Consider the following 24,225-nt stretch of genomic DNA (forward strand, 5'->3'; position numbering starts at 1 on the left):
TCATCAGTGAAAGAGTAAAGAAATGTTTCTAATTATTAATTTCAGAGAAGCCTGAAAGAGCAAGGACGGCAATCCACGTTGTCTGTGGGATACTTCCAGCAATGAATATCAGGCACACTTAATAGCCTTATCATGTTAAATGAGTCATATTTGAAATCTGATTGTTCACTGCAAAAAAAAAAAAAACTGAAGGCAGGGGAGAAGAATGTAATGAGCTGAATCATTTTAATTATTTTAACCTTTGTAGCATTTGATGTTTCAGATGTCTGAATCATTGTGGGTAATGTGAATGAAGTCCCGGGATTTAGTGATTAGAGTTCCTAAAGGACACAAAATTTCAATAATTTGAACCGTAACGTTTGGTGTAATGAAAAAAGATGTGCTTATGAGACATGGGTTTGGTGAGTTCATTGATGATTACATCTTTCTAAAGATTTTCTAATAAAGATTTGGTTGACAGTCAAGAAGAACTCCAGATCAATTTCTTCTTACCTAGCGCGAATCACTGAGTTCAAGCTTCCTAGCACTTACATGTACAGCATGCTCAACTATAATACAGTAACAGAAAAAGTACTAAACCTTACATTCACACACATAAACACACATATCAGATGATGAGACGATGCTCATGACAGTGGACGGCTTCCTTTTTATATGTATCTTAAAGGATAAGTTCAGTATTTTTCAAGTAAAAGTCATTTATTTACAATTTTGGTATATATTCATTTGTCATATGAAATTCTGCTTTAAACTAAAGAATATCAGCCTGTTCTTTCATTTTTAAATTGGAAGTCACGGAGCAGAGATCCAAATATGAAAACAAAAGCTTTAAAACTTACTGAAAACATCCAATTTGAACTTTCAATTTGAGAAAACGTGCCTTCTGCATTTCTGAGGCATGCTTCTGACAACAAAATTAAACTGGAAGCAATTAATTCTATCACAGATAATTGATATTATTTTCCTGAAATAAGGATACTTAAGTGCAAGCGTAAGCAATTGGAACAAAATGGTCTCCTCTTGTTTGTCAAATTTCTTATGTTCTTTTTTTACGTTTTGGATGGAGCCTTGAGATACAGATTGGAGACTCCCAATTTGGCAAATTACGATAGCTTCAGGTTAAATATTGTCCTACTTTGTCTCTGCATTCCTGTTTCTCTGACGGTTATGGTCTTCACAATAGTGTGTTGTGTGTCTGATATGGCAGCAGACCTGTCACTAAACCCTCATGTCATCTGATTAGAGTGTGCATCTGCTGTGATTCAAAATGTGAGCCAGTACTGGTGGCACATGCACATACAGATCATATTATTTTCTTATGCGGTGTGTACTTAAATCATATATTTTTACAGGCAATTCTGGCACATATACTGAATCATATAACAACAGATACAAACTCAAATATTCATTTTTTTTGCTAAATGGCACCTAGTTTTTGCCTGTTACCTTCTGTGTTGTTGCAGTTTCTATAGCCTACATAACAACACTCTGAGCAGCTGCGTGGTGCATGATGGTGAAGGGTGTACATAACAGTTTCACTGTACTTTGTACACACTACATTATTTTTGAACTTAACTGATTACACAGCATTACATTTTTATAAACATCTTAGATTTTTGAAAGATCCATGTCACCTGTAGTTAGTACTGAATTCACAGCACTATGCACTTTCTGTGGTGTGTCACATGCACAAATGATGAAAAAACAAAATACTAAAAAAAAAAGAATATGGCAGTTTAGATGATAGGCCAAAATTACAAAAAAACATTGAAGCACCACAAACCATATTTCAAGTTTTGTAGCCCATGCTTAAGATATGGTAACCAAAAAACTAAGGACAAATATTTTGAATGAGTAAAGGTAATTAGCAAGTTTCTCGCTTCTTTGTGTTAGACATTTACTCAAGCCCATAATAGCCAGAGAATAAGCAGAGCACAGCTCGAACTTTTTGCCTCCTATCTGCATTAATAAGCAACAGAAGACAGCCAACGTGGTTTGCGGCGCAGGCTGCGCCATGCAAGTATGATCACACCACACATTTATGAGAACGGACTGGCAGAGACAGGAGGAGCTATCAAGAAGGATATCACTGTTTTACTGTTGCCTTATGTTTCCATGGTCAATTTCCTAATACAGCATTGTCACTGTATTTTTTTATCACACATAATGAAAGTATTATGTTTTAGCCAGGTTTCCTCCCCTTGTTTGTACTCACGTATAAGGCGGGTCTTGAAACCCGAAAAATCGATCATAAAATCAGACCCCGATTTATACGCCCGTTCAAAAATGTGACACTTAATCTTTATTTTATTTTTTTACATCTTCGTGCCTCCTCCAATCTCGCATCAGTTTCTCAGACGTGTCTAATTTCGTTGCAGCAACGCAGTTATCAATTTCAAACGTTCCTGCTTTAATGATGTTTAATTTAAAATCAGCTTCATATTTTCTTCTGATCGAATGCTCCATCTTAGATAAGAGATGCTCTTACGATAAAGGTGTATGAGGGTGTGAGATACAAAAAAACACAAATCAGTGCAAATGTCACTTTAGAATAGTTTGGGTATTACCGTGTGGTCACATAGGCACAATAGAGAGAGAGAGGTTAGGAGCACACGCTGATACAGAGCATTGCCACACCCACATAGAAAAAAGGCTGTGTGCTCTGTGGTTACTCTTTCAGGTGGGCGTTAGCATATCACAATCTCTTGGACCAATAGCGTGAGTTTTCCGCATTCGACTTACACGACCGACATTATAAAATACCAGAAATTATACAATTAAATCAAGTCCCGACTTATCCGCGAGTATATATTTTTGTCTTTCTTATTAGTTCATTATGTATCAATTTGTTATACTCATTTCTGTTAATAATGTTCTTTACTTTATTGATGCCCAGATATGAATTGCTGGCAGTCATCGGCACTATGACTGAAAATTGCTGAAAAAGCCTGTAGTGTGATGGTGACTTAAGGTACAGCTGTTTATATTTCTTTCTTTAAATTTTTTAACAACTAATTGTCTCTATCCTCCAATGACTTGTTCACTTCCTGCTTGAAGATTAGTGATGAGCAAACATTGCAGAGTTTGCTTCACCCTGAGTTTGGCAAAATCTCTGAAATGTCTGCAATATTCGTCGAACTCCATGAAATGCAAAAAAGTCCATTGGAAAGGAAGAAGTTAACTAGTTTTCATTGGATTATAATGATGCAATGGTCTAAGTGTCTCTGTTGGCTAGAGAAAAGTCTATTAATAACTCTGGACCGACTATTAAAGCCAAATATATAATCTGAGCTGTAACCACTGAAAAGTACATGGAGGGAACAAATACCACAAACAAAATACAACAAAGGGCTATAAATTAGCAAAAAGTAAATAAAATGCAGATCATTGTGCTTATAGAGTTCCAATCTTTGTGCACACATTGGCCATACCCCGAAGCGGAATGGCTCATTCCTGTGTTTGACGCAGCACATCTTTTTCATTTCACTTGTATCTGTGGAGATGCGTCCAACTTTCTTCTTCCATTAAAAAGAAATAAACACCTTGTAAATCGCAGTAAATCTTTTGCTTTTATCCTGTGTTTTCTGATGAGACATGGAGGAGTGGGAGTGCTTGTTTAAGCTTCGTTTTGTATTGGGGCTACAGCACCAGACTAATTGCATATGCAAATTAGCCATGTGCATCTGAGCTACCAGCCCACAGAAATCAGTATTGTATATCCAGTGGCAGTACAGGTATCTATGGATGTACATCATATCTAGGAATATCCAATCGGACTTATGTCCGTGGCCTAAAGTTGGTGTCTTATCTTATTTCTGCCCTAATGCAGAAACAAAACTGATTGTACTGCCAGCCATATAAGGGTACAGTGCATATTTAACATATAATACACATATATATTTAACAGGTATGTTAAACAGATAAGTAACAGATATCTAAAGGTATCTACTCTTTATTATTATAAATGAATGTGTACTTCCCCTAAGAAAAATTACTGTAACTTTACTGTAGTGTATAACCTTTTGCTACTAGTCTCACAGCATATCAGGCACCAGCTCTTGCATCTGATCTTCTTCACTCGCGTCTTCAGTGTCCATTTTGTATTTCATAGCTCCTATATTTTCATAAAGGCAATTGCATCATGGCATATAAATGCCTCTAGCTTAAAAAGATGTGCAATGAATAGAACAGAAAAGGAAAGTAGGCAGTGTGAGGAATCATGAGCAAACCGATCCCCCTGAAGACAAAGGGGATGAACGTCATTTCTCCTGGTTACCAGATCAGGGTTCTTTCTTAATGAGACAATTGCCTCATCAAGGGGGATCACAGTCTTCATGAGTTTTCACACCACACGGCTGCCCCCTGCAGAGACTCACACCTGCCACAGGTCAAGTCACTATACAAACTTAGCAGTTATCGCAATATAAAAGTGACAAAGCAATAAATGTTATTGCACACAACTTTTGTTAGTCCCACTCTGTGATAATAACAACTTCAAAAAACAAGAAGGCTTACTTAAATATGAGTGATATTATTGTATCTTATGTTATACACCATAATTGTCTGCCTCCCTATAATTATATACAAACGCCCATATTAATTTGTGTCCCCAGTGTCAGAACGTAATTTGTGCACAAGTTAATTGATACCTGTACTCATAATATTCTCATTATGGTCAGCTGATGTACCAATCAAATCAAAGTACTGCAATTTTTTTTTTCATTTATGCTGTGTGTGAGGCTGGAGTCATTAGCGAATCAAGACGTCATGCAAGCCTGAAGCAGAGCGGCAATGACCTTACAGTACTCACATGTGAAAGTTCAGCGCATGCCTTAAACAGCTCTTTGATGTCATGCTGCCTTCGCAATGCATCATGAGGCACTGAAAAGCAATGTTCACCAAAGCCAGCCACACCACAAATATTCTAGGAAAATACTTATCAAACAAAGAAAATTCTAAACACAGTATATTTGCTGTGAAAAATGTTTTGGTAAATTCTGCCAATTTAGCACTACTAAAGATTTCTGAAATGTATGAATTGCCTCCATGTAGTCGTTGTTTTTAGAAGGAAGAAATTTCACAGCAAACAGAAGAGACACATGAACCTATGAAATAATTGAAACTGATTGTTCAGATAGTTTAAATCTCTGGTTCTAAAAGTGTCCCTCATATAGAGGAGAAGCTGGTGATAACTCAGATGCGCAGTCACTAGATCAATGCATGAGTAAAATCTATACTCGTTCTTTATTTTAAATATCCATAAAACAAGCAGTATATTTAGGTAATTGAATAATTGACCTTAGTAATTACTTGGATTGGAAGTAAACATACCTTCTACACATTTTACAGCGATATCCTTTGACCAAACTTCAAAATAAACTGATGTTTGCTGGATTCCACATGATTTTGGTGTGTAATATACAAATAGATAGTTTAACTGATATTCCTGTTTTTTTGTGGAACTCGCATCATCTTTTCAAATTTGAATCTTGTTTTTGTTCTGTTTAATTCTTATTCCATATTCTTTAATGTGTTTTGAACTAATAAAACCACCAGGAACAGATGAATCAATGAACATTTATTAATGAACGTCAATGAAAATGTATTATTTAAATAAAGAAAGAACATATGGTTCTTTCTTTATTTAATTAATAGGCAAAGACTTCCCCCAGTTAATTATTATTTTTAGATTTTACTGTCTCATACTTTAATAATATAAACTTAGTGGTCACTTTATTAGGTACACTCTGCTTCTCCCAACAACTAATTATGTAACTGTGACTCAATGTACATAGTTTGCAGACATGGTCAGGAAGTTTAGTTGTTCTTATCCAAAGATTAGAATTGTCAACACATGTGATCTGAGTGACTTTTGCTGACATATGACATCTCTGAACCAGCTACCTTCCTGCATTCTTCAAACATTTCTGTCTCTAGAGTTTACAGTAAATGATTAAAAAAATCAGTAGAGGAACAATGCTGTGGCCAAATTCAGCTCATTAATATAAAGTTAATGGAAAATGGGTATACTCATTCAACTAGACTTGATGTTATTTTGGAAGAATTAAGTGGATAGGACTGGCAAGCTTTGTTGGGATGAATAGCATATTCTCATCTAAATTGTTCTAATGTTTACAGAAAGGCTTCAGACCTTCAAATAATAACTCTTTACAACATTAGCATGAAGGATGAGTACCAGCAGTGTGAAGTAACATCAGATTCCATTGAAGAAGGATAACCCTGCAATAGGCACATGATGATAAAAAATGGCCAAATGAAGATGGGAAAAATGTTTCCTGCTCTGATGAATGTCTACTTCTACTGTGAACACAAATTCATAATGGAAATATTTGAAAAACACCATTTCATCAGAATACAGGGATATTGTCTGTTTGAGTTCTTACCTGATAATCCCCCTTTATCTCTGGTTTCTTTTGGAAGAGAATAGAAAAATGTCTCAATGGCTGTCATACATTATCATACTATTGCATACCTTGTTCTAAACTAACGTAATCTGGATTTGTGTCATTAATATGGACTAAGCCTTCTGGAATCATATAAAGTACTTTAATTCATGGAGATATGTAGGGGCCAAACCCAAATCTGTGCTGTATAGTACATAGATAATCCCTTTCAACTCTGTCAAAGGCTTTTTCTGTATCTGAAGACAGTAAGTTTCTGATAAGACAGAATGAGTTTGTGAGTATATTAGAATAAGCATGCACAGAAGGTTTAAGGATGAGTGTCTTATGAGTGGTATTATTGAATGAAGCACTTTCTCAACCCTTCTAGCTAAGACTTTGGATTGAATTTTAACATCATTATTCAAGAGTGAAATTGGCCTATATGATACACATTTTACTAATGCTTGGCAGAGTGTTTGGAGGAAAATTTTATCCTCTCTGTCTTCTATGAATATTGTTAATAATAATGCAGCTAACTTAATTACATATTCCACTAGGTAGCTATCTAAATCTGTAGCTTTCTCATTTTGAAGTGTGTTTATTGTATTTCTGGAAGCGTCAGAGGTTTATCAAGATCTTTTTTATTAAAAATATCAAGCTGTGGTATTAGTATTTTTCAAAAATCTCATCTTATTTTCACTGAGAGGGATGTAAGGATCTGTAGTACACCCTAAGTGTGTCAGTTTTCTCTTTATGCTCCATGATTTTATTTCCAACTGTGTTGATAAAATCTACTATTGCATTGAAAACTTCTTGCTAATGGATTTGTTGAGGTAAAATTTTATAAGCCTTTTCTTATGTTCATAAAAATGATGCTGTGATTTAAAAATAAGTTGTTCAGTTTCTGTGAAGAGATTTAATTCTGAGTGTAGGGCCTGCCTTTTCCAAAAGAGAACCTTATCAAGAAATCTGGCATATGTATGATCTATTCTTTTTTTTATTTTTATTATTTTATATTATGTATAAAATCCAACTAATAAAATTTACAGTGCTTATACAACAACAAATAACTTTAAACTCAATCTAAAAAAAACACCAGAGAATTTAAAAAAAAGAAAAAAATATCAAAACAAGAATTGAACCCCCACCCAAGAGAATGAGGAGAACCAAGAGCAGAAAAAAAGACATATTCTCCCCCTACATAAATGCTTATTAAATCTTGCCATGATTTGAAAAAGTTTTTGGACAGATCCTCTAAGTGAGAATTTGATTTATTCCAATTTTAAATAGTATAGAATATCAGTTACCCATTGACTTATAAAAGGTTGGTTGGGATTCTTCCAGTTAAGCAAGATAAGTCAACGTGCTAGTAGAGTGGATATTACAATGAATGTGTCCTTCTCTACTTTAAGCCCTTCTGGGAGCACACCAAACACTACTGTTGATAGGTTAGGAGTGATTATGGCACCAAGGTTTTCAGATAAAATCTTGGTCCAAAATTATGTTCATTTGATGCATTCCTAGATGTGCACATGTGGCCTATTGAGGTTGCAGGTTGGATCTTGCCCTGTATGCATTTTGCATAATTTTAAAAGAGGTGAGTGTGATTAATGGAAGATTTTAAGTTAAATTATTGAGGTCTTGGTGCATATAGAGGTAGAGTGTATTCTATGCAATGGCTGCATTTCAATCGTTTTCTGGAATGTTATATGAAAGATACTTTTACTACTATACCCTAGGATAGTTAAAGGGAAGAGACTTTGAGATGTTTTGTATATTGCTGAGATGCTGTCTGAGTCTCTAAAACTATTGCTTCCTTAATACAGAAGGGTGAGAGATGCGGAAAATTGTGTAGGTTTCTTTTAACAAAATTTCTAATTTGAAAACAGTGGAAAAATAATGTTGCTGGAAATTAAATTTGAATCTTAATTGTTCATAAGATGTGAATAGATTATCTACATATAGTTCTCTAAATTTCTAAATCACAAGCATTTTCCAAAGATTAAATACTGTGTAGGTTTGAGAATGTTCAAAAAGTTGTTAATCATGTAGAGGAACAACAGATAAAAGCTTCTCTGCCTTGAAGTGCATCCTGTATTGGTTCCATATTCTGAGTGATTGGTGGATTACTGGATTATTGGTATATTGAAGAAAGTCAGCAATTACTGGGACACAAAGCATGGCGTATAAAGAAGATCAGCAAGATTTAATTTCCATTGCTGACCAGGCTGTGCAAATTCATTTATTTATGATGATTCCCAAGTCTTTATAATGTGTAAATTTGCCACTCAGTAGTAACATTGAAATTTTGTAGTGCAATGCCACCTTCTGTTTTAGATTTTTGTAGAGTTGCCTTTTGAATGCGTGAGTCTAGTCTAGTCCCTATTACTTGCCCAGAGAGTTTGGACATGTGATTGTTGTTATTGTTTACAACCCCTCTCAAGCGAACGCGGAGATAGCGAGTGACATCATCCATTCCACAGTTGCTAAGTTACAAACGCAGCACCCTGAGGCACTTGTGCTAATCTCTGGTGACTTTAAGCATGTAACGCAGGACAAAACATTACCTGCCTTCTCCCAGTATGTGGACTGTAACACACGGGGAAATAGGACTATCGACCTACTGTATGCAAACGTTAAAGACGCATACAGCGCCACCCCGCTGCCTGTGCTTGGGAAAGCAGATCATAACCTGGTTCTGCTTCAGCCTCACTACAAACCAAGAGTAAGAGCTCTACCTACAACCACACGATCATTCAGGAAGTGGTCCCCTGAGGCAGAGCAGGCTCTGAGAGACTGCTTTGGAACTACAGACTGGGATATCCTGCTGGGGTCACATAGTGAGAACATTGAAGAGGCTTTTGACTGCACAACTAATTACATCAACTTCTGTATGGACATTGTAGTTCCAGTAAGAACAGTACGCTGCTATGCTAACAACAAGCCATGGATTACAAGTGACATCAAAGGCCTTTTGAACCAGAAGAAAAGGGCTTTTAAAGACGGTGATCAGCATGAGCTCAAGCATGTGCAGAAGGAACTCCGAGTCCAGCTTAGGGCGGCGAAAGAGCAGTACAGGAGAAAGCTGGAGCAGAAGCTGCAAAATAACAGCATGAAGGAAGTGTGGGATGTGATGAAGATTGTCACTGGCTGCAGCTCGAAGCGGAGTACCACCATCGAGACAGACATGGAGAGAGCAAACCAAATGAACAACTTCTTTAATAGGTTTGATCAGCCTAACCCACTCTCACCTTGGAGTACTGCATCCTCCAACCATCCTTCTGTTGATACCAGCATAGGTGAGACATCCCCACCCACAATTACAGCAGCCCATGTGAGCAGAGAGCTGAGAAGAGTTCATGCCAGCAAAGCAACGGGTCCAGATAGTGTATCGCCACGACTGCTGAAGGCCTATGCATTGGAACTGGGGAGTCTTCTACAGCGCATCTTCAACCTGAGTCTGGAACAGGGGAGAGTCCCAAGGCTTTGGAAAACATCTTGTATCACCCCAGTCCCAAAGGCATCATGTCCTAGTGAGCTGAATGACTTCTAGCCTGTTGCTCTGACGTCACATCTGATGAAGACCATGGAGCGACTGCTGCTTCACCACCTGAGGCCACAGGTCCACCACGCCCTCGACCCTCTGAAGTTCGCATACCAGGAGAAGGTGGGAGCGGAGGATGCCATCATCTATATGCTACACCGATCCCTCTCCCACTTGGACAGAGGCAGTGGTGCTGTAAGAATTATGTTTTTGGACTTCTCTAGCGCCTTCAACACCATCCAACCTCTGCTCCTTAGAGACAAGCTGACTGAGATGGGAGTAGACTCACACCTGGTGGCATGGATCGTGGAATATCTTACAGACAGACCTCAGTATGTGCGTCTTGGGAACTAGAGGTCTGACATTGTGGTCAGCAACACAGGAACGCCGCAGGGGACTGTACTTTCTCTGGTCCTGTTCAGCCCATATACATCAGGCTTCCAATACGACTCGGAGTCCTGCTACGTGCAAAAGTTCGCTGATGACACTGCTATTGTGGGCTGCATCAGGAGTGGGCAGGAGGAGGAGTACAGGAAGCTAATCAAAGACTTTGTTAAATGGTGCGACTCAAACCACTTACACCTTAACACCAGCAAGACCAGGCCCCTAATGGACATCGTGATCATCAGAGATGACTGTATGCAGAGGGTGCAGACCTATAAATATCTGGGAGTGCAGCTAGATGACAAATTAGACTGGACTGCCAATACTGATGCTCTGTGTAAGAAAGGTCAGAGCCGACTATACTTTCTTAGAAGGTTGGAGTCCTTCAACATCTGCAATAAGATGCTGCAGATGTTCTACCAGACGGTTGTGGCAAGTGCCCTCTTATACGCGGTGGTGTGCTGGGGAGGCAGCAAAAAGATGAAGGATGCCTCATGCCTGGACAAACTTTGTTAAGAAGGCAGGCTCTATTGTAGGAGTAAAGTTGGACAGTTTAACATCTGTGGAAGAGCGACGGGCATTAAACAAACTCCTGTCAATCATGAAGAATCCACTTAACCCCCCACACTATGCGACTCTTCAATTCCACCCAGGGGAGTAAATGCTAATATTACTCAAAGTTATTGTCTGCTTTTACATGCTTTTTTATTACAATTTAATTTAATATTGTTGTTTTGTATCAGTATACTGCTGCTGGATTATGTGAATTTCCCCTTGGGATTAATAAAGTATCTATCTATCTATCTATCTATCTATCTATCTATCTATCTATCTATCTATCTATCTATCTATCTATCTATCTATCTATCTATCTATCACGCCTCCTTTTTACTGTTTCCTCACAGCTTGGATTGCTGCTGATGGATGGCCTTATATGGGCAAGAAGTCAATTACGTGGGAGGCGTGGGGATGGAGGACGCAATATAGGCAGACAGCCAACTACGTGGGAGGCATGGTGATGGGGGCGCAACTCGCCTCATACTGGCGACCGAGCTGTAGGCTATGGACGTATATATGTACGTAAGTAGGAATCAGTTATGACCGTTATGCATAGAATTTTGAAATGAAACCTGCTTAACATTTGTAAGTAACCTGTAAGGAATGAGCCTGCCAAATTTCGGCTTTCTACCTACACGGGAAGTTGGAGAATTAGTGATGAGTGAGTGAGTCAGTCAGGGCTTTGCCTTTTATTAGTATAGATAAGAGCAGCTCACCACTGAAAATGGCAAATATAGGAGGCAGTGGGGATCAAACCGGGGACTCTTGATTACAAGTCAGCAAATGTTACAGCTACGCCACAGAAGCTGTTTTATCGTCCTTAAACCTTTTGTGAAAGTGTATATTTGATCTTTGGGCTTCAGGCTTCACACATTCTATAGTTTATGCCTACATTTTGTAACATTTATTACTACAACTAGCAAAATACCCGCGCTTCGCAGCGGAGAAGTAGTGTGTTAAAGAAGCAATGAAAAAGAAAAGGAAACATTTTGAAAATAATGTAATTGTTTTGTCACTGTTGTGAGTGATGAGTGTTGTTGTCATATATATATATATATATCTATACATATACACATAAACATATATATATATATACATATCTAAACATATACACATATATACATACATATATATATATATCTACATATATACATATACACACACACATAAATACATACACACATACATATTGTGAACGATAGGGGGCGCTCTCGCTCCCTTGAACCCCTGTCCACGACTCCAGACACCAGGTAAAAGTCCAAATGTTGACTTTATTTCACTTCCACAGTGTACAAAGCACACTCTCCTCCACAATACTCATATAACTCACAATAATACACAAATAACCAATCCTCCAGCTCCCAGACGCGTTGCCACCCTTCCACCCAGCTCAGCTCGTTGTCTGGGAGTTCCCACAGTCCTTTTATACCTCCTGACCGGAAGTGTTTCTGCCCAATAGTCCACAAGTCCTTTTCCTTCGGGTCAGGGTAAATAGTCCCTTTCTTCAACCCGAAGCCGTCGCTCTTCCTGTGACGAACCTCCGGGTCACAGGGCACGTAAGAAGCCCTCGGTCCTCCCTGCAGCTCCCTCCTGTGGCCCCACGGCATCCAGCAGGGCTTTGCATAAAACTCCAATGTCCATGATGCCCTGCTGGTCTTCTGGGGACCTCCACGCTGCAAGGAGGGCTCCACCTGGCGGCTTGGGGGTATTGGCCAGGATAAATGGCCGGCCATCCATTACAGTATTCCCCCAGCGGCGAATTATTATTTGGAGCGGCCTGCCCCGAGAGGGAAGTCTTCCTCCAAGAGGACGTCCTGGTTGAGCCTTGATTAAAATGAACATCTTGGTCCCTGGAGAACCTAGGGGGAATATTATTCCAAATTGACCTCTTGTCCCCCTCTCTCCAAGGACAGTTCCGCCAAATATGGCCCAACCTTCGGCACCCGTAACACTGCCTTTGTCCTCCTGGTATTCTTCCCCTACGGGACTGAAAACAATAAGGAACTGTTAGGTCCGCCCTTTTGCTGGGAGAGAAACCCCTGCCGCCTCTAAAGGTGCTTTCACTCTCTCTGCTTCTTTTCCTTTCTTGTCAGGAGACCCTCGTTTCATTATCGGGATCTCCTGCTTAATCTGGGGCTTGTCCACAGTCTGAGTCTCTCTATTAAGTAAAGAGACCCTTTACTGTTGCACCCCTTTACTTTTATAAATCACGGCGGCGTTTCAGGGCTGCCTCGCTCCGGGAGTCAGCACTGTCTAGCTGCCCCGGATCGATTAGCCCTTCCGCCGACCACTCGGTTAACGTACCGACCTCTTTTGTAGGGTACGCCGTGTTGGCACCGCTACTTATTAAGCGGGCCCGGATCACACCAGCGTCCCTCTATTATATACGATACGGGTCTCGCTCACCTGTATCGCCGCATCATTCATTACGGGAGGCTCCTCACCAAATCGCCGCACGTAGGCCCTCACCTTCTCCAACGGCTCTCTGGCTGCCGCTCCCAAATCCCGGCGATCTTTTCAATGGTCGTCCAGGACCTGCAAGACACTCGCTACGGGCTCGATTAGTTTTGAGCTCCCGTAAGTTTATATAATTATTCATTTCGACCGGCAGAACACTCGCTTCCTCGTTCGGTGTTACCTGCCGACCGGGAGCCAATGAGCACGCCCGCTTCAGGCACGTGCTCTGGCGGTCTCGCGGAGGCTTCTGGGATTTGGAGTTCTCGGAGGGTCGAGTTGCCTTCTTCGGCAAACTGCGGTCTGTCTTTAATACTTTAGCGACATCCCGATCAGCTACTTCCCGACCCTCCTTACCTTCTTGTGGTTTGAGCGATGCCTCTCTCGCCTCCCCCTTTCCCTTCGGAAAGACCAAGTCCGTTTCTTCGGGCTTGAAGGTGCAAACAGCAGGACGCGGAGCTCCTCCTTCCCAGACTGCACCGGGTTTGCTACCGTGTCCCTTGTCGGCTGCCATCATGCGGAAGTCGATTTCTAGGTGCTCTGGCCGACAAGAGAAGGCCGTCGTCTTCGGGGCAGTCTCCTTTTCCCCTCGGAGCCTCCAGGTGGTCATCTCCAAGGTACATGCACGGGACAAGGTGAGAAACAATAAAAGGATTTTTAAAGTCGTTCCCGGCACGTACCTTAGAGGGATCGTTGCTTCCTGGAGGTTTCTCGGACTTGTAAGGCCTCTCCTTAACTCCTCCCGGCGTGGCCATTGCACCTACGGCACTCCCGCTGGCGTTGTCGCTTTGCTTGCCCTTCTTTTTTCCCATTTTGGACTTGGTTTTTTCGGGTTTTGGCGATGCTGTGGTGATTCCTGATTCCGTAGTCTTCTCGGGGTTTGTTATCCACAGAAATATTTGCTTTAGGTCCTCTGCAAACGACGCTAGAGTATCCTGCCGACTACGCCACTGTAAACGATAGGGGGCGCTCTCGCTCCCTTGAACCCCTGTCCACGACTCCAGACACCAGGTAAAAGTCCAAATGTTGACTTTATTTCTCTTCCACAGTGTACAAAGCACACTCTCCTCCACAATACTCATATAACTCACAATAATACACAAATAACCAATCCTCCAGCTCCCAGACGCGTTGCCACCCTTCCACCCAGCTCAGCTCGTTGTCTGGGAGTTCCCACAGTCCTTTTATACCTCCTGACCCGGAAGTGTTTCTGCCCAATAGTCCACAAGTCCTTTTCCCTTCCGGGTCAGGGTAAATAGTCCCTTTCTTCAACCCGGAAGCCCGTCGCTCTTCCTGTGACGAACCTCCGGGTCACAGGGCACCTAAGAAGCCCTCGGTCCTCCCTGCAGCTCCCTCCTGTGGCCCCACGGCATCCAGCAGGGCTTTGCATAAAAACTCCAATGTCCATGATACCCTGCTGGTCTTCTGGGGACCTCCACGCTGCAAGGAGGGCTCCACCTGGCGGCTTGGGGGTATTGGCCAGGATAAATGGCCGGCCATCCATTACAATATATACATACACACACATATATACACACAAATACATATATACATACACACATACATATATACACACAAATACATATATATATATACATACATACACACACACATATATAAACATATATATACATATACATATACATACATATCTACATACATACACACACAGCTATTTCGTATCAGTGCAATATGCTGCTTGTTCAAACGGATGACTCCCGCTCTTACGTGCAAGTCTGCGTGGATATTATGAACTATCGTATTTGTTCAAGTTCTATTTAAATTTTAAATAGAAGGAATTTTTATTTAGTCGACAGAAATATCTTTGGTAGGAATGGTAAAACAGACAGGAATATTATTCTGAATAAATCAACTCAAACCTTAAACAACTTATAATATTTTGCTCTCCATAAAAATATATCCTGTCTAAATTATACAAGTTAGAAATAAAGTAAACGTTAAAAGAACAAACATTCAAATTTCTTTACTCTTATGTAATTTTATATAAAAATAAACTTAGATTTTAAATATCCCAAAAGATTTTGCTCTCCATAAAAATATATCCTGTCAAAATTATACAAATTCAAATATGAACATGCTGCATAACAAAACCTGGAAATATAAATAAAATGTGTTCCTTTCAGCAATAACAAATCAAATCATTCAGTTGTCTTTGCTCATATGTCATTTTAGAGCTGGACGCCTGGCATCTTTTTTTGGCCACAGGTTCGTTTCTGTTTGGTGTGAGGTTCTGTGTTGTGGAGATTCTCAGGATGGATTGCAGGTGCTCATCAGTGAGGCGACTCCTGTGTGCTGTTTTGTTAGTCTTTATCACTGAGAAGAGCTTCTCACACAGATATGTGCTACCAAACATGCACAAGGTTCGAGCCGCATGTAGACGGACTTTTTTTGTTCTTCAAAGTCACCAAAGCGCCGTGCAAACTCAGTGCGCAGTGCGCTCAGTTTATCAGCAAAGTGCGTATTTGGGAACACCGTAGTGACGACTTGGTTTAACATTACTTGGCAACAGGGAAAGTGGGGCAAGGTGAACTGGTGCATTTGTGTCTCCCATAAAAGCAGCTTCACTTGAAATCACTTTGTGATTGTGCACGGGTTAAAACGTCCGCTGAAGTGTCAGATTCTTATTTAATTATGCTGCTTTCTGTATCTTCTGCATTGCATTCAGGTTACCCTGATGTTTTGTCTCATAGTGCCGTCTTAGATTAAATTCTGTAATTACAGCCACATTAGCTCCACAAATGAGACACACGGGTTCAGTAAACATATACTCAGCCTCCCATCGTTTTTAAAGGCTCTATTTTCAGAATCAACTTTTCTCTTCAGCATCGTGTGAGCTAGCTTCGCAATAACTTGCAGCATCATAAGGTAGACTTGATTAACGGTAAGTGTTGGCAAGGCAGCTGAAGCGCTGCATTATGGGATCTGTAGTTTATTGTGTTACCAGCGCTTCATATACCGGGCTTTAATAACAATAATACAGTATATAAAATGATCTCGGGGCGGATATAATTACGCCGGGCGGATGTGGCCCGCCCCTTGAGTTTGACACATATGGACTAAATAGAACTTGAAAAGATATATTTTTCAAATGTGATCGCGCAATTCAGATAGAGTTGACGCACTACAGCCTGCATGCCTCAATAAGTCATCCTCCCTCGCTCTTACTTTTTTACCGTTCATCTAATGAATACACTGAGTATGGCTTTACCAAAACAATCATTGATGGCGAATAAAGTATCCATTATTCGAGTATGTAGATCGGGATATATATATATATATATATATATATATATACCAGCGTATCGCAGCGAGAAGTAGTGTGTTAAAAAGCTAGAAAAGAAAAGGGAACATTTTAAAAATAGCGTAACATGACTGTCAATATACAGTATTTGTTTTGTGAGTGTTACTGAGTGTTGCTGTCATCAAGGATTTGATTATCATTATTTCTTTCAATCAGGTTCGTATTTGTAGGATGTGTTGTGTTCAAGTTACATTCCGTGTTTGTCAATCGTTGTAAAGATGACAGGTTTCATTCATCGATTCGTTTCTTACTGCATCAATAAACAGCTCGTCTTCTTCTTTATCTGAGACCTGACACACTGCATGCACGGGTTTTTTTTACACTGTCTTCCTTTAGCGGGACATTGACTTTTTCCAACGTGTGCTTTGTTTCCGCAGTAGTTGGATTTATGAATATGCTTATATGTATCAGACGCTTCATATTTTTTGCTGCCTTTTCAATTGTGTAATTCGGTTTTGTTCAGCTCTTTGGAACTGTTGCTTTTATCTGTGCACTCGTCAGTTCACGTGAGCCGCTCGGTGTACATGCATCGAAGGTTCCCAGCTGTGCTGGTGCCATCTCGTGCTATGTCCATGGCTGTATTTAATGTTACCTTAGTCCTGGCACTTAAAACTTTCTCTCGCAGTTTCGCTGAGTTTGTGTCAAACACCACCCTGACCATCTCATCTTCCTCTCCATAAGCACAGTCCTTCACCCGTGAATATTTAGTGGCAGTTTGCTATTGGATTGCCGCTGACGGACGGCCTTATATGGGCAGGCACTAAATTACAAACGCCAGCGGCAGGCTGTCTTTGAACTTAATTTTAAAGTGTAGGTTTACATCGTGCTTTGTTTCAGTAGCAGAACTCATGAATATGGTTGTATATGTCACTTTCGCTCGCTTCTTATTGTTTCGCTGCCTTCTCAATTATATAATGCATGTTTTCTTCCGCGCTTTTTTGAGGTCTTCCTGGTTTTCTATGTACTGCGTGAATACGTGGGAGGCGTGATGATGTCACACGAAACTCCGCCCCACGGCATTGAAGCTCATCTCCATTACAGTAAATGGAGAAAAACTGCTTCCAGTTATGACCATTACGCGTAGAATTTCGATATAAAACCTGCCCAACTTTTGTAAGGAAGCTGTAAGGAATGAACCTGCCAAATTTCAGCCTTCCACCCACACGGGAAGTTGGAGAATTAGTGATGAGTGAGTGAGTGAGTGAGTGAGTGAGTGAGTGAGTGAGGGCTTTGCCTTTTATTAGTATAGATGTGAAAAAGTTTCTGTTGTAACAATGTGTTTACACAGATTACTGTAGAAACAGAACAACATGAAATGCATGTGTTCCAAATAACAATCTATTATTTCCACTCTACACCTCCAGCAGTTCACTCCCAGATAATCAAACAAGGCATGAGCTGGGAGAACTTAGTGAACATTCTGTGACGGTGGAGGATGGACTAGCAGGCTGCTTGCTGCTTGTCTTAGTCAGCATATTTAGAGGACAAAAGACGGTGATGGAGAGGTGCGAACGGATTTAAGGTGGGCCAGATTTACGAGTTTTCTCATAGGCTCTGGTAATTCTAGTGTTAATCATGATGTCAAATGTTATCATATTGATGTGAGGCCAGTCAACTCAAATCAAGCAGTAGCAATCTGCTATGACTCAAACCCTGTATGAACTTACATGTTACATTAGTAATTGCCAAAAGAGGGACAGAAACTGTTAATTAGATAAGTTTTTGTTAGTATTTGTTAGTGTTAGAAACGTTTGAATATAGAATGAAAACTCTGGTCCCACTAGAATTTTCATCCCAAAAACACCAAAATTAGAGGAGCAAATCCCTCCTTGTAAGGAACAGGTCCAGAACTTATTCACTATTAAACTCACTTCTTACCCTTCTTACAAATGTGTCCATAGTGCCATTTCTGTAAGATTTATTTAAAAAAAAAATTAAACATAGACTCTTAGCTATAAACATTGTGATTGAGAATAAGGATCGATTGAGATGGGAGTTTCCTTAGAAGACCAAATGAATGATTGGATGTCAGGGCCAGGATGTGTGCTGCTCCCTTTCCCAGCAGGGAGGCTGTCATAATGGAAGCGCAGAGGGAGTCTACCTACTGGGACCATGCGTTCCACTATGAGCTGGGCACCAGTATCACTCTGGTGAAGCTCACATTTTTTACACCCACTGGGCAGAATTGGAGCAGAAATCCTGACGGGCAGCCCCTTTGGGGTACTTCGGTGTCATCTGGAGTAGTCACCAGAAGGCTGATCCCCTGTCCTAGAGAAGTTCTGCCTGACCTGGAAGTATTCTATGTGGCAATCTTTTTGCTCCAGAGGTACTCCAGTGTTCAGATTGATAAGGAACTGCTCTGTCTCTCCTAGATGAGGGAGGAATTGTACTGTATTTTGTATCTTAAATTATGGAAAGGAAGAAGCCCTTATAAGGTATTTTCTAGAAATAAAAAGGTCATGTGAACCTGGGGCTGTGTCGGTGCAGTTCTGCCTGGGGTTTGGGGCTCTGCGATGTCCAATATAGGTCATAACATGTTTTAGCCCTGTCAGAAAACTATATCCACCACTTGGCGAGTCTTTAAAAGTGATGATATGGCATTTTTTCGAATTTCCTGACTAAAACATCACAATCATTATTTAATTCATTCATGTTTTCTTCCCAGTGCTGTTGCACATAGAAAAATGTAGGTGTTTTATCCTGACTAGGAAGCAACAGCACTCAGTACAATATTATGCACTTGGTTCTCTGCCATTTTAACATTTCTATTGCACAGCAGTCATGCATTCCTTGGTTTTGCTACCATAAGCTGCCTCTTTTGATTTTTTTTAAATTGGGCAGATTGTGCAAAGTTATGTTCTTCACTATTTGGCAAACATATTCAGCAACAAAAAATATGCATGCATGTGGGTTCAACTCAACTGTCTTGCGGTACGAAGGCAGAGAAGGAGGCTCTCTTCAGGAATGAATCTTGTCATTGTGGTCCTGCCAACCTTTTGAATGCAAGCTTATTGGAATGTATCAATAATGTCAAAACAGTTTAGTTATCCAATCACAGCCTCTGCACAGAACAAATTCCTCATGATTAGTCTTGGCACCACTGATAAGAAAGAGAACATGTCTTTTTTTTATTATTACTGAGAAATCGATCACCAGCAGCAAAGATAACTGATTTTTTTTGGTAAGATTGTAATCCTGCAAAGAAATAGTTTTTGCCTAAACCTAGGGATTACTCTTTTCCATTTGTGGTATTAAGTTGCTTTCTGGTTTTGTATAAGTCTTTTCAGAAGTCATACTATGAGATGTACGATAAGGCTATGGACGATGACCTAACCAGGGCTAAGGTGCAATTTAATATGTATATATATAAAATTTTATGGTTCTGCTATGGGAGCTGAATTTTCCCCATTAAAGTTAAATATGCATCATTACATAAGATGCCCTGGAAATACTGACAGCATTGTTACACAATAAATGGAGGAAGATGTTACAATTCTCCAGAACTTCAAAGCGCAGTCAACTGCCAGAATTTAACATGAATGGATGACCATCAGTGAAACGGGAGGATGGTAGTATTGGGAGTTTTAGAGGCTTTAGCTCCTGATCTATTCCGTTCAGCCCCTGATCTTTTTTCTGGAAATGTACAAGAATAATATCAGGAAGCCCATGATGTTTTTGTCTATCCAGTTTGATTCAGCCCCCAATCATTGTGTAAAAGCTCACAATGAACGTGCTCTTCACTTTTATCTATTAGATTGATGATCACAAAACTTCAAGGAAGCCCCTTTTCCCTGCTCTTTGATATTATATGTTGGATAGATGATTATCCAAGTAATCCGAGTAAGACTGCATGTGAGACTCACTTGAGTCTCTAAGATCCCGATGAAGACCCTGATCTAATTGTAGGGATGTGGTAGTGTGGTGGGCTAAGTCATTTTTTTTTCTCATGACCCAATCTTGCATTTCATAGTGTCTTCATAGAGAATCACTGTCGCCAACATTCATAGCAGGGTGGGTGCCCCCTTATATAATCACCACTAACAGTCATAGCAGAGCAATTTCAATTGCTTAAACTGCCATCAACAACCAATTGTGAGGCACTTTGCAACCGTATGCAACTCTTTCACACTGAATGCAAACCCAAAAGTTATGACCCATAGTTTAAAAATCTATGCCATAAACCAATAGGTGGCAGTATCAACCCTTTTTATGTAATTTATAGCTCCCTGTTATCCATTACAATGCAATTACAGTCTGGGCAGGCTTATTCCTTTAAGTAGGTGCTGAAAGTAGGATTACAGGGAGAGTTCTGGCCAAACCTGACCAGTCCTGACCCCAGAAATGACTGAGTAAATTTAACAAAAAAATGGTGATTGGCCGGGGCTTAGAAGCTTCTTTTGTGGTTAAATGTGGAGTTGGAAGGAAAACTAAATAATAGCACTAGCCTGATGGAAGGAGAAGATTGTGTAGCTTTGAAGAGAGTGGAATAATGGATTTGGGTGTCAGTATGCAAAAGGTTCTACCTGTCCCATGACATCTTAAAGGGGGTGGGGGGTTGTGTTCCATCATTTTTGCCCTATGACTGCAATTCCCAAAAAATGAGATGCGTGAGAATTAATGAAGCAAAAACAGAGACAGAAGTCGCAATCAAGCTGGGTACATTCAGGAGAAGGCTAAGAGAGGAACAAAGAATGTGTAAAAGGCTGTAGTTGCTTTGGACAGCATATTAGATATATTACCTCCCGTTAATAGATAGGTACCAGATGGGATCCAACCTATGAGGGGCAGTAGATATCTAAAATCATTCAAGATTTGTAGAAATCTTTGAGAAACCAGAGAATGCCTTCTAAAGAAGATCAGCCCCCTGCCGTGCCCTGAAGAGTGCTCTGTCGTCAATTCATTTGAATATATGTTACAAAGCTGTATTGATATTATTAGAGTGAAACCATTAACTGACTTGTGTAAGAAGGGGTACAAGGGTGTAAAAGATCAGGGGCCTCATGTATAACTCTCTGCGCAGAACTCACAGTAAAACATGGTGTACAAACAAAAAAAATCCAGATGCATAAAACTGTGCGTACGCCAAGTTCCATGCACTTCCCCTTTACAAATCCCAGTGAGCATGAAATGTAATGCACGTGCCTACAGCCCCACACTGACTCCTCTCAGAATACTGCATTTTTTAAATTTGCAAATCAATATAAATATCGCCTTCTGTTCAGTGTTTTGTTAAAAGACAATAGCAAAATCACGTGGAAAAAAGAAGAATTTCAGCGAATATGAAGTAGAGACAAGGAAAAATGTACTATTTGCTGGCTTAAGCAGATGTATAAGCAAGAAAAGGAAGTTATGGAGTGACACTTGAAAGTTCAAGTTCAGAAAATTGCAGTTCCTGAAATAAATTTTAAAAATTGGGAGTGGTCTCCCTACTACTCAAATATGGGGATTTATATTATGTACTGTACATTAAAGAACCATCAACAACAAATCAAATCAAATTAATAATATATTGAACAATTATTATAAAAGTAAAGTTGAATAAATCGGACTCTGCAGCTGCATGAATAAAAGGTAAGGTACCACTTCCCGTTAACAGAAATAGCCCAAACGTTGATAGAAATCTGTTCTGTGCCTAATACTTGTATGCAAAATTTGGTTGACCTTAGTGAAAGCGTACTTAAGTTGTCATGGTTACATACACACACAGACAGACACACAGACATAATTCCAAAAATTATATTTTCGAACTCGGGGAGGTCTAAAATGTTGAGATTCACCAAAATCTCAAAATGGAATATTTGGACGATTTCAATACTTTCCCTATACTTTCTATACAAGAAAGTAAAAAAAAACGGTCAGATATCAAAGTCAATGTGAAAAGGCAAGTCTCACCCCACTGTCTGTTTATTCTGTTTCAGATAAAATTACAAACGCTGACCCCCGTGCCGTTGACGCGACTCCATGCGGTGATGGTGCTGCTGTGCCTAGCACATATTCAGACACTGGCTGCTCACACACCTCTGCCTCGGAAATCGCTGTGCGACCATCTGGCTGTGTGCTGGCAAACTGTTCAGGAGTCACAAAATGCAATAGTGGATGCTGTAAGAGATGTGGCCAATGAACTAAGGAATATGAGGACTGTACTAATTTAAATGAATTGGTTAAAAAAGTAAATGCTGCATCTGATTACCTGTTTTTAGATTCTGCTAATTACGTTCAAACAAAGCTGTAACGCTTTCTGATTTGGCTGATCAATTGGGTCAGGGTCAGGTTCATCATACCACATCTCTTCAGGTACGGGCAAGCCAGCAACACACTTTCTGTGGACTATAGAGCAGCACATTAATAGAATGGAAATGTATTCTATTTGCACAAAAAACAAATTAAATCTCCAAAGGCACCTTTATAATGTAGCATCGGTGCCAAGCGAAACAACAGATCGCCTCTTTTGAGGTGACTCGCTATCTTTAAAAGAACTGCTTGCCTTTTGCTGCACTAGTTGGAAAAAGCACCTGCAACTGTACAAAGCTGCCATTTATATAGGTTTTCCAGCTATATATGATGTAATGCCAACTCATTTTTTAGTGATTCATCCCTGGCTGAAGTAACTTGTTCAGCGCTGTTGCAAAACCAGATGTTGCTGTGAATTGTGCTTTGATATTTCCCAGTTCAATCACAGTGTAAGGAAATCTTATCTATCTGGATGACAAGTGGATAATACCATCCTCTACAGCTGACATAGTGCATCTCGGTGATGTTTGTGAAATACTCGATCGGTCAGGAAGTTCCCATTGAAAAGCTTGCCTGGTTAAAAACCCAAGAGTGGACACAATTTGCAAAAGAGCAGGTAAAGCACAATTCTACAATGTCTGCCTTGGTAAAGCCGGCGCCAGTTCAGCACACAGCTCCAAGAGGATAGCTCTTGGAAATCGAAATCAACTTAGAAGCCAGTCATCATCATCATCGATAAATACACACTCTATTCTAATTCTTCTATTTGTGATGTCTTCTAATAACCCTAAAGCAGCTATGGTACTTCAATTCCATGAACCATTATATTGTTACAGAATGATTACAACCAAGTGAATTAAATTTATGAATGATATGCAATTAATTTTGCTGTATTTGATAAATCCCACATTATTGATGTAAATATGAAAAAGAAAAGTAAATGACACAGAAGCAGTGGCAGTGCTTTGATGATGAGTACTGCCATTTTGCAGACCTGAGCAGAAATGTGTGTATGTAAGGTTGGGGTCTACCGTAAAATGTTCATGGCTTTTAGCCAAGTTTAGTTTTAATAAATCTCAAAGTGTACAAGGAAACGGATGTATGCAACATTGTTGTGCATATGCACTGTTTATACATGAGGCCCCAGGTGATTACTGGTTGGAAGAGAAAAAGAAGGTCTGACCTCGTAGTAGGAAAAACACAAGAGGTATACATACTAGATATTTAAGTGACTACTCACACAAATGTAGCTACAGTGATGTCACCATAACAATTAAACGTTGACTATTATAGTGAGGATAAAATTGTAAAGGGCAGAATTCGAGCTC

The sequence above is a fragment of the Polypterus senegalus genome, chromosome 4, assembly GCF_016835505.1.
Source record: "Polypterus senegalus isolate Bchr_013 chromosome 4, ASM1683550v1, whole genome shotgun sequence".
NCBI classification, from domain to species: Eukaryota; Metazoa; Chordata; class Cladistia; order Polypteriformes; family Polypteridae; genus Polypterus; species Polypterus senegalus.